At 34.2% G+C, this 13,044-nt stretch overlaps 1 protein-coding gene across 2 annotated transcripts in view; it reads left to right on the top strand.

The window, feature by feature from the left end:
* Positions 1–13,044, top strand: part of LOC110462780 — a 29,135-nt gene that overhangs the window by 9,312 nt on the left and 6,779 nt on the right. The window contains exon 1 of one of the 2 annotated variants that reach the window (XM_021516942.1): positions 11,914–12,038. The exons of the other annotated variant lie outside the window; for it this stretch is intronic. The gene's annotated coding sequence lies outside the window, so the exon portion shown is untranslated. Of the gene's footprint in view, positions 1–11,913; positions 12,039–13,044 lie in introns of those variants that run through there. 2 annotated transcript variants of the gene reach the window in all.

The raw sequence follows: 13,044 nt of genomic DNA on the forward strand, positions 1-13,044 counted from the left end.
GCTAACAGGGTACATGACATGTAAACAGTTGTAAGATCAGACTGGGCAAGATCGCTGGACCAAGTACGGGATAGATTTCGGGGCGATATGTCTGATCTTGGATTAGCACTGTCAAGACCTCTTACATAGTTCTTATATTTTAAAGACTTCAAAACTCCGTAGAACTCAAGGTCAAAGTAATAAACTGTTTATTTATCAGGATATGTCACATGGTGTAGGTAATGCTATTTTTCAGTGAGTAGTATTCCAATTGAAGATTAACATGAATGCATCTGATCATATTGTTATATTTTTATATATCTTATTTTTTGTAATGTTTTATCTGTATCTTATTCGACCAATAGGGGTTGCGAGTAGTTATATAATAATACGTGATACAGATAGAAATATACGTGGTTGTGCTATTGCACTGTGTATCACTTGATGTTAGGTGGTAAAGATTTGCTGCTTAGCTGGTTGAATATATGATGGTATTAATACACTGCATAACACCTGATTATATGATGGTGTTAATACACTGCATAACAATTGAGTATGTGATGGTGTTAATACACTGCATAACACCTGCGTATATGATGGTGTTAATACACTGCATAACACTTGAGTATATGATGGTGTTAATACACTGCATAAAACTTGAGTATGTGATGGTGTTAATACACTGCATAACAATTGAGTATATGATGGTGTTAATACACTGCATAACACCCGATTATATAATGGTGTTAATACACTGCATAACACCCTAGTATATGATGGTGTTAATACACTGCATAACACTTGAGTATATGATGGTGTTAAAACACTGCATAAAACTTGAGTAGGTGAACGTGTTAATACACTGCATAACACTTGAGTATATGATGGTGTTAATACACTGCAAACCACTTGAGTAAATGATGGTGTTAATACACTGCATAACACTTGAGTATATGATAGTGTTAATACACTGCATAACACTTGAGTATATGATGGTGTTAATACACTGCATAACAATTGAGTATATGATGGTGTTAATACACTGCATAACACCTGAGTATATGATGGTGTTAATACACTGCATAACACTTGAGTATATGATGGTGTTAATAAATTGCCAATCAACGTAAACAGATAACTGAATTTTAACACTGCTCAGTATTCTGAGTATATGAGAAAAATGATGAAAAAACAATTGTGCTAAATCGACTGACATGTTATAGTGTTTAATCCCTTTGCCCTAGAGTTGAATGGATTAGATAACCCAGCTTTAAATGTAAAACAATGAAGATAATTCTTAGATAAAAATTATCATTTAAAAGATAATCAATTTTATCACCGTTTAAAGTATTTTCGTATTTGTATTCATTTCGTATTTGTATTCATAGTTCGGTTATTCACTTGCTGAAGTTGATTTACAGAAAAAGAAAATTATTGAATTTGGGTATTGCAACCTGTTAATTGATAATTTTTGAGTTATCGTCAAACGATTATGTACAAACATACGGAATGGTTTATTACGCATTTAAAATAGATAAACTAATAAATTACTTTCCGTGTCAGTCTCTGTGACACTGATATGTGTGTTCGTTACATATCTATAGCGTCTTTGCGTATTGCAGAGTTATCTTCTCTTGAGAGCAGTAATTGATTGTTACGTCATTTGTTTGTGGGTGTAACGTCATCAATGTTTTAGAAAACAACGTGATTTTCTCACACAAACCAATGACGTAACAATCAATACCTGCTCTCAAGAGAAGATAACTCTGCAATACGCAAAGACGGATTATACCATTCAGTGTATTGCTATACTTAGCTCCTTACCGATTTTTAAAACGTAAACACACTGTGTAACTCATGTTGTAATCTAATTGAGTTATGTATTTTCTTATTTGTTATACAATCAGATTCTTTTTCATAACTATGTCGTGATTTATTTCTATGATATATGTATTTGGTTTGTTATAGCTGTGCGAGATCAGGACATTAGTGTTAACCTTTCCATACGGCGCATGGGTTCTGTGAATAAACCGTTACGCTAAGTTGAAAGCTCAAAGATTCTTGCAAAGTTCTAGATTTATTGAGTGATTTATTCATAAGTGATGAATTAATTAAATACTATTTGAACCACATGGATCAGAATACATCGCAATGCAGATTTTTTTTTATTAAAAATAGATCTACATGTTGATTTCAGTACTGGTAGTTGTCTGCTAGCGCAAAACGTATGTGGAACACGTGTGTAGCCAAACAAGAAATAATGTCATCATTTCAAAAAATTTATCACCAAAACGCCTTTGTATTTTATGATTATGCAATTATATTAAAGTATGAAATCGTACCCCTGTTGATGAAGGGAGAAAAATTCAAAATAACATGTATGAAAACTTGGATGTTATTTTCGGGTGGGCCTGGTTTAAGCAGCCATCTGTCTTAAGCGGCCAATTTCTGCCGGTCCCTTGGGTTTGACTGTATTCATATTAAAGAGTTAGGCTTTCGAACAAAAAGGTAGGTACGCTGAATTCAAAAATTATTTAATTTTGTTAAAGAAAACCTATCATCTCTTATATTCTCTTCGTTCGATATTTAAGAATAAGATAACGGATAACCATCACTGCGGATATCCGTTTCAGTCACGATGATGGAGAGTGTCCGTGATTCCTCTCAACCTGATTACCGATTTATTTATGAAGTGTGTGATGTTAATTGAAAATATTTAAAAACAAAAACAGACTTTTTAACACATGATATAATCCCATTGACGTATGTAAATTAAAGATTTTTATTGATGTGAATGTTTTCAAGTACGGTGTGTTGCACTTCAATAGTTTTTATGTAATCGCATGGCGTGGTTTAATGGAAAAAAAACACACGCTTTAAAATCTTGTGTGAAGTTAACAGTCAAGGACAAATCGAGTAAATAAACAACCCTTGCTTGGTATAGGCACGAAACCAAAACTTTAAAGTTCGTGCGAACACGCTCAACACGAGGTGCACTAAGGTAACTTCCCCGAAGGAATGACGCCATCTATAGTCTGCAACACATTATCCTTATGCAGTAAGCTTAATATATTTAGCAGTACTCCATTTCCCCTACAAATGACGGTGTCTCGTCCATTGGTCCACAAACGACATAAGTTTTTCTTTATTAACAGGATAATCTGAAAGAAAAATCAATATCAGGAATTTCAAAGACGGATTCAGTAAAACTAGATCTGGTAGAAAAAATAGAAACAGACCGTTAGAAGGATGAAGCATAGTAGAAAATATAAAATATGTTTTGCTGTTAAAAATGTATTCTGAAGGCCTAGATATACCATCCCAGCATGTTTTAGAGATAGCGCTGTTTGTATTATCACAGGAGAGTTTAAAAGAACTTAGTCCTGTCTGTTGACGTGTCGTGAGTTGTGTAGTTGTTACTCGTTGATTTAAAGATTTCTAGAAGTTTCTTAATAAGTATCAATATGGACAGAACTTTTATCAACATAATACATTTTTAAAACAAACTGGATAACGTACGGTTTGTTTTAAAAATGTATTCTGTTGATAAAAGTTATGTCCATATTGATACTTATTAAGAAACTTCTAGAAATCTTTAAATCAACGAGTAACAACTAAAGACTGAAATCGGACTTTTTGTGCTGTTCATGGTGTGTTTCTTCTCGTTTTATTGCCTGTCTTTCATTCAGTTGTCATGCATGTTTATGTATCAAAGCAGCTTATGTAGAAGAAGTATATTACGATCGACGTCGTCATTTCTTGTTATCTAAAAACTGCACTTTGTCGATATAGTGATACTGTAAGCAAGCCTTTTGTCCTTAGGAGCTCGTCAATAAATTCAGCCTCATCTGAAAACAGGATCGAGATGACAAGAATAGGATTACAGTTTGTTCCGATGGGAATACGTTTAGTTTGAAGTAAAATCTTGCCCCGAGCTCATGACATTGTCAACCAGGAACTCCATGACGCTCACGTCTAATTAGCACCATACTATTATCTAATCAAATTCATGTAATTAGCTTTCTTCCCTTATCCAGGTTAAATTTGTTTTGTTTATTTTTATTTTGCTATACTCGATTAATTGTTATATAATTATTATGTGTATTAGTTAATTAAATTTTTCTGCATACAAAAACATAATATATCATTATATTGTTATGCTGTGTCCCTGCTGCTCGAGTTATTCCTTGTAAGACATCGACCCCTCACTGCCAGGCAAGAGTAGCTCTACTTTGTTAATTTTCAAAAGTTTTAACTTACATGTAGCTAATTTTCCCCATTTTGGTTTATTATTTTTCTACATTTGGTTTTTTTCATTGTATTATAAATAAATCAAAAGTGTGGTTTAATTCGTGATTGATATTGTTTATCAATAACAAGAATTTCCTATGTATGATTCTATTTTTTTCTACATTAGATTTTCATTGTACTGTAGTTAAATCCAAAGTGTGGTTAAATTCGTGATTGATATTGTATATCAATAACAAGAATTTCATATATATTATTGTCTGAATGTAATCACTTGAAGCTGCGACCCGTAAAGACACATCACATTTATCAGGCTGTCTCCATTGTCATTTTACAGGTACCAAAAATAAAACAACACATAAGCCGCATAACCGATTCATCAATAGATCATTTGAGTTCTTCAAAACCCATATTCTATTAATTCCACTGCAGGAACAGCTCTGACTTAAATGCACTGAGAATGGTAGTAAAATGTTTGGACAAAGGCTTGGTTAAGACACGTATAGTAAATCCAGCGATAAAACGTTGTTTCGGACTCAAAAACAAGGGAGCCAGTAAGGTTTCACATCGTTAATTACTATTATAAAAGAATTTATACAGAGGCATGAAACGAATGGTCATTTGACGCGTTCCGTTATATTACTGACAAAACTCTCTAAGAGGATCTTACTATTGGACATTTTGAATGGATATGGAATTAAATATAAGGAATATCGTTTAACTGATAATTGCCTAAAGCAGATGGTTTTGCAAATCAATATCACTGGGAATTTAAATATACTAATAAAGCTAATCCTTAAGCCTCGGTTGTGAATTATTATGTTATTACAAAGAAACGGGAACGTGAACCATCGTGTTATTACAGATAAAAGGGGCCGTGACCTATCATTCTATTAATGAGAATTTTGACCTTATCTACCGTATGAATACAGGGAATCCATCTTTCGGATGGATATAACTTTGATGTTGACCTACTGACACTAATGAGACACATCATCTCAAGTTGTATCACTCTTGGAAAAAATGTAGGGTTTTTATACGTTATCATTACATCAATATGGCTTTTATAAAGCTATCAAACGTACGCTAGGCTATGATAGAGAGATGATGATCGACGTGACGAAAAAGCCTTAATTAAGGAATATGAAATAAATGAAACATATAATTCGGAGCCCTGAAAGGGACAGAGTGAAACAAATTGGTTTAGTATTCCGTGATCTGGGTTTAGTAATCCTTGATCTGGGTTTAATAATCCGTGATCTCGGTTAATTTTCCATTTTCTGTGTTAAGTAATCCGTGAACTCTGTTTCTTATCCGTAAGCAAATTCGTGACCCCGGTTTAGTATTTTATGATGTGGGTCTAGTAATCCCCGATCTCGGTTTAGTATTATATGATGTTGGTCTAGTAATCCCCGATCTCGGTTTAGTATTATATGATGGGAGTCTAGTAATCCCCAATATCGGTTTACTATTGTATGATGTGGGTCTAGTAATCCCCGACCTCGGTTAAGTAGTATATGATGCGGGTCTAGTAACCACCGATCTCGATTAAGTATAATATGATGTGGGTCTTGTAACCCCCGATCTGGGTTAAGTATTATATGATGTGGGTCTAGTAATTCCAGATCTGGGTTAAGTATAACATGATGTGGGTCTAGTAATCACGACCTGATTTAGTATAACATGATGTGGATCTAGTAATCCCTGATCTCGGTTTAGTATTATATGATGTGGGGTGAGTAATCCCCGATCTCGGTTTAGTGTTATATGATGCGGGTTTAGTAATACCCGATCTTGGTTTAGTATTACATGATGTGGGTCTAGTAATATCCGATCCCGGTTTACTATTATATGATGGGAGTCTAGTAACCCCCAATATCGATTTACTATTGTATGATGTGGGTCTAGTAATCCCCTGTCTTGGTTTAGTATAATATAATGTGGGTCTAGAAATCCCGACCTGGTTTAGTATTACATGATGTGGGATAAGTTATCCCCGATCTCGGTTTAGTGTTATATGATGTGGGTCTTGTAATCCCCGATCCCGGTTTAGTATTATATGATGGGGGTCTAGTAATTATAATCCCGACCTGATTTAGTATAACATGATGTGGATCTAGTAATCCCCCATCTCGGTTTAGTAATATATATGATGTTGGTCTAGTAATCCCCGACCTCGGTTTAGTATTATATGATGTGGGTCTAGTAATCCCGACCTGATTTAGTATTACATGATGTGGGATAAGTTATCCCCGGTCCCGGTTAAATATTTTATGACTTGGGTCTAGTAATCCGCGATCTCGTTTTAGCATCCTATGATTTGAGTTTAGTTATTCCCTATCCCAGTTTAGTTTTATATAAGTTTGGTCTAGTAATCCCCGATCTCGGTTTAGTAATATATGATGTGGGTCTAGTAATCCCCGATCTCGGTTAAGTAATATATGATGTTGGTCTAGTAATCCCCGATCTCGGTTAAGTAATATATGATGTGGGTCTAGTAATCCCCGATCTCGGTTAAGTAATACATGATGTTGGTCTAGTAATCCCCGATCTCGGTTAAGTAATATATGATGTGGGTCTAGTAATCACCGATCTCGGTTAAGTAATATATGATGATCACCGATCTCGGTTTAGTAATATAAGATCTCGGTTTATTAAACCGTGATGTAAATATATCAAATTCTTCACAATAAATTGTTGAACGTTTCTGTGGTGGTGAAAGGGAAATATTCGACATCATAGAAATAATGCCAGCTACGGACACAGTCACCGAGCCATGGAATGCATGCTGATGTAAATGTCTCGATCCGGGTATTTGATTTATATTGATTACCCTGGTAAGATAGGTCTACCTCCTGCAAATATACGTTGTAATAATTGTATTGTAGTCCACAGGGATCAGTTACTACAGTTGATATATTTGGTCTTTTTCATGATTTGTAGAGTAGGATATACAAGAATACAAGATTATTTATTTTCCGTCGATTTCGCAAAACATACAACATAAGCTACATAGAGCTTGTATTTCGACATAGGTGAAATACCAACTGTAACAAATTTGGTTTCCCGTGTTGAATTTCATTCATTTCCTACTGTTTACAATTTCCACAGTGTCAGATCACGCACCGGTAACGTGCCGTCTTCTTTATCCTGAATATACCAATATTTAGTCGCAATACCAGGCACACGATCATTTCATCAAAAGCATACGGTACTTTAAAGTTTCCCTACCCCTGCTAAAGAAAAGAGATTACATTTTCCCGCTCTCAGCTTTGGCTGTACTGGATGGACTTGAGCATCAAACCTAAAATAATGTTGCATATTCTCAGGAAAAACTTACACGTAAAGCATGTTCACATTTAACAAGATAAAGCAATGTCGACGGCTTTGTGAATCAACGTTTGAAGAATGGTCATTGAATTTCTTACCCAAATTGACTGAGAATTGCTAAAGTATATCAAGTAACTTGTATCTGATTAGTGGGGGATGTAGTAAGGATTGAACGGGTATAATACTTTTGATATATGCGTGGTAAACATGTGCCTGGCTGCGGTTTATGACCTGTCCAACGGCGAAAACCCAGTGTTTATCGTTACATTTCAAACTATGTAAGTATCGCTTCATCTGGAGTAAACGGTTCTTGCAATCTGCTTAATACAGATATTATTACTATTGCATAGTTCTTCCATGTGAACATCAAGATATACGCATAATAAATCCTTCAGGACTAGCTAAAATGAAAACATCTTGATGGCATTGAAGAAAATAGAAACAGACTATAGATAACGTGTCATCAAGCGAGGCAGCATCTTAAAGGTTCACATTCTGTGTTTGGACATTGGAATGTCATCATTGGTTCTCCATGCATACGCTTAGGGCCACACATGTATTGGACATCAAAAGTCAACTATGACATAGATTCCAGAAAATCTCTACACTGAAGAAATATGTGCGATTTTTTTTAAAATCATAAATATAAGAATTTGTGAAAGATGTTAACTCTAAAATGTACATTGATTTTTAAACCCGTCAATTAGCTGTAACTTGTTTTTGTTTATATTTCAAATCTAGCAGGCATTTTTACATCATTATTTGCCTGTCAGCCATACATATCCATGGTTGTGAAGTGGAGGGGAGTAAGTTAAAAATGTATGCAATTCTGCCAGTACCATTATACCTGATGAGGGTTTTCCTAGATTCGCTATTACAAAAACTTGTAATGCAATTATGAAAGCACCACCGAACACTACTACTGATATTCCGTTATGAAGTCCTGTGCATGCCTGGTAAAACTGGTCATTATTTTAGTCAAGGAAGTTTTAGCGCAACGAACGAAACGAATGCATACCAATCACCAGTCTTACTGGCTTTAACGTCGATATGTTTAAACACACCCGTTCAAATTACTACTTCACTGTCTTTAATTTTGTATTGCGCTACACTTCAAGTCCTTGATGAAGCGAACGTCAGTAAGATATGAAATGCACTACTGATGAATGACGGCGAAATATATCACAAAGATATTTCTTAAAATTTTGAAGTTATTCGAAATTACATTAATTTTGATATACTTTGAAAAAGAACATTGTCGGCCTGAAAATATCATGCAGAATATATGCAGGAGTCTTTCATTATTGTACGTAGTGGCCTTATGACTTTTGCTATCACAAAGTGTAGGCATTATCCTATGTTATGGACATTGCTACACTCAGACAGACGTTGTTTAATATTGATGCCATGCTATTTGTGAACATCTCTGTACAGAATAACTTAAAAACAGGTGCATTATGTTTTCTAAAAAGTAATTGAAGGAATTTCTGTGGTGCGAAATAACTGCACCTGTCGTCTTTGTGGTTATAATTACCGATTTTGCAGAACTAGCTACGTAATACAGTTGTTTGAAACAGATAATCCTCGTATAATTTTTAATTTCAGACACACACTTTTCTGGTGTAATGAACCCGTAGTTTACCTGTTATTGATTTAATCCTATTCTATATCGGTATCTAAAGATACCTTGGATGAGTTACTCTCAAGAAGCACACTTCTCCGGATACCAATATCTGCCTCTCCAAGACATTGTTAGCTTAATATATATATACTATCATACCTACATTTCCTTGTTTTATGATATACTGTATATATAATGAGCATAACAATTATCCATAAACCTTGTTTTGGAAATGCTCTTGTTAAGCTTACAATACTTGCCTGGGATCCACTGGTCATACATGGTGTTAACTTATTATAAAATGTCTTAGTGTTCCGCGCTCAGCTTCCTGCCTCTAAGTACATCTCTGAAGATTTTATTTTGAAGATTATATTTTCGATTAAACTTCTAACACACGGAAACTGCCGACGTCAAGGGATTCTATGTACCTACTGAATAGGACTACTTTTATCATGAAATGTTTTTTTAATGTTCCCAGATTGGAGGCCAACTGATTAACACGCAAAAACGGTGATTACATTTTACAAGTTGTCGACCATCGATATGAGGTTGTGTCTTGACTATCATAAGTTTATAATTCTATTTGAGACGTCTACTTTATTATCCCAAAAAGTAGGTTAATGTACGAAATTATATACGACAGTCTATCGAATAGAAAATATTGAATTCCGTTGGACATTTTGTTTATACTAAGTGCTATAGTACAGGGACACTCTCCATAATGGTTTCTCTATATAATGCTACTAACATATAGGTATGAAATAAAGGAACAGTGTATTCCTATAGATCAAAGGACGAGGGGCGTTAAGGGTAATTTATTCTGGCCTCATGAGGGATTTAGAATTAGTTGTTATATTCGTAATCTGGAATAAATGAAGTGCGTAAATATGAAATTTCAAATTCACCCTACATTTGGTATGGGATACATGGCATATGGGTAAATATCGTCTGTTGTGCGCTATTTACGTTGAAAATTGGCCATTTTGAAGCAAATGAATTAAACTGTCTTCAATTTTTAAAAGCATCCGCGTGAACCAAACAAAAACAATTGACATGCTTTAACAGTGTCATACCAGTGTTCATTTGTAGAAAGGAGTTTTTGATTGTCACATGCGCAGGCTTTCATTTCTGTAACCTGGCTGTCCAAAAACACCCTATTTTGGTTATTCTGTATAACAGCGCAATGTTGTTGCTATGGTAGGGCATCCGATTATCCGATATGATGTTTATAATAGAAATTTGTAAATAAATTAAGTTGATTTTTTTTACATTTTATGAGGCCGAAAATGACCAATAATTCCCCAAGTCCTTTGGGAAATCATTAACGACCTGTCAAAATATTGCAACATTTTAATCAAATTCTGAATACAATGCTTATATCAGTGACTCTAATTGGGTAATTACGCTAATTCAGGGAGGTCACATTCGTTTATCTAACACAGTACCATGGGTACTGGCAGAGTAGTAATAAAGGGAGGAAACTCTTATCGTCAGAATGAATACTATTTTATGCTACATTAGGGTCTTCATTCTAACCTGTTTATTACTTGCAAACAGACTATGGTGCAGTATTTCATGATCCTGTATAGCAGAGCGTCTTACATGCAATGTTTGCACAAAGGTACTAGCCTCGTCTGTCAATACACCTATAATACTATGGGTGTATTGACAGACGAAGCTAGTACCATTATGATGCCAATGTGATGTAATATAGATGTTTCCTTTACATATATTTGCATTTGTTTTGCATTGCCACTGTGTAAACTTGCTTAAGTACTCGTAAGCTGCGTGTTATCAGACCATATTTCTGGAGTGGTGATCGTGACGTCATCACAATCACAACGTTGGAAATAGCTGACCGAAACTGGCCGTTGGCTGTTCCATTTATTGATATTTATCTGAAAATTGCAGAAGAAATATGAAACTTAAAAATTAATTTATCGCCAAAACAAAGAGAAATATTGATATCAGTATTAAAATTGGGTTAACCGATTTGTCTATAATGCTATTGTTATGATAGGAACATGAAAGAAGTGTCAATCAAAATGCAGTTTTATGATTAAGCAGTTTTATAGATAAGTTAGACAGGAAGAGCCCGATTTTGAGAATTTAATCTACACAAATTTGTTGATATCAAAATATGTCTTATGCATGTACATTTTTTATATGTTAAATGGGCGGGTTGCATCGAAAATTTGACGAGATCGGTTGTGTGCACTGTCAATATTATCACTTTGCTTACATATCTATTAAAGTACTACGTACCCAACAAATAATTGCTTGTTCGGATCTAGTACCCATGTCGTTATTACTCATTGGACATCAATCAACAACAAAACTTTTCAATGCCGCGATTTTCATAGATGCACTCGTATTTTGATGCATTCCAGCTATAACACGTTGACTTAAGTTCTATGGAACAGTAACGTTTCCAAAAGTACTCTAGGGCTGATGGGTTGTGTCCCGTGTACTTAAGTGATAACATCGACAGTTTTTTTTCTATTTCTTTAAAGATAGTTTGCTCTTTGTAGGCAAAATTGAATAAGTGGATCACTTTACTTAAAACATGGTTATCGTGAAAATTCAGGTTAGGCATTCTCGTCTTATAAAATATTTGATAATTAAAACAGGCCTGTTTCATTGGACCAGAATCTAACATTTTTTTTAATTTTCTCTGTTGTAAATATTGGATAATATATAAATCCCGAATCTAGTAGTTTCGCGAAGGAGGACATACTGTCTAACTCGGACGATATAACGATCTTTTTCCTGGTTTAAGTGTATGACAAGCTTTGATGATAGAAATTGATATATCTTTATCATGGTTTGTCGTATTGGTGATACACTGGACATTTGACAGGTAAGTGATGTAAAATCCTTACAGCTTGTGTACTCGAATGGATTATTTTCAACTTGTTTTATACAGAATTTTGATACCGATGCAATAACCTCATCAAAATGCTATCCACTGACTTTATTGGTTAGTATCATTCACAAATTTTATAATATTTGATATTAAGCATATGTAGATATATTGTTATTATAACATATTGACTTAACTCTATGTATACATTTCGTTATAACTCCTTACACTACACAATATTGTATACAATGTAAAGCATACATAGATATATTGTTATTATCACATATAAACTTTACTATATGTACAAATTTCTTCATTACTTACTACACAACACAATATTGTATATCCTTATTGACTTTACTCTCTGTACATAATTGGTTATAACCCATAACACTACACAATAGTGTATATGTACAATGTAAAGCATACATAGATATATTGTTATTATCACATATTGGCTTTTATTTTTGTTCCTATTTCGTGATTACTTATAACACTACACACTATTGTATATGTACAATGTAAAGCATACATAGATAAATTGTTATTATTATAAGTGATGTTTACGTATAGAATATTATAATCAAGCACTGACTCTGATTGTATCTTACATGCGCCAGTATCTAAAGGTCGATGCCGTCATACTTATAAGCCGACGATAAGTAAACATGATAGATGAATAACCTTTATTAATTCCTAGCTCATAAATAATGTTATCTCTGGTTTTTATCAAAGCTACAGCAAAACAAATTTTGTTCCGGAAAGATGTTGATTTTCTTATTAATTAACATGTCAACACGCAGTTGCTAGTTTCGTTCTTTTCTAATGCTTGTAGTAATAACACTTGAATATTTGGTTTCCGTAAAATGTTGCAGCGTAAAATGCAATATCACGATAAAGTCAATGAGAGGTCAACCTCACATCAACGCTGGTTTGATCTCTAAGAAAAAAAGCCGTACTTGAAAAGTACACATAAAATGTAATGCTTATATCAGATCTACAT

Source organism: Mizuhopecten yessoensis, unplaced genomic scaffold (genome assembly GCF_002113885.1).
Source record: "Mizuhopecten yessoensis strain PY_sf001 unplaced genomic scaffold, ASM211388v2 scaffold10829, whole genome shotgun sequence".
In the NCBI taxonomy this organism is placed as follows: Eukaryota; Metazoa; Mollusca; class Bivalvia; order Pectinida; family Pectinidae; genus Mizuhopecten; species Mizuhopecten yessoensis.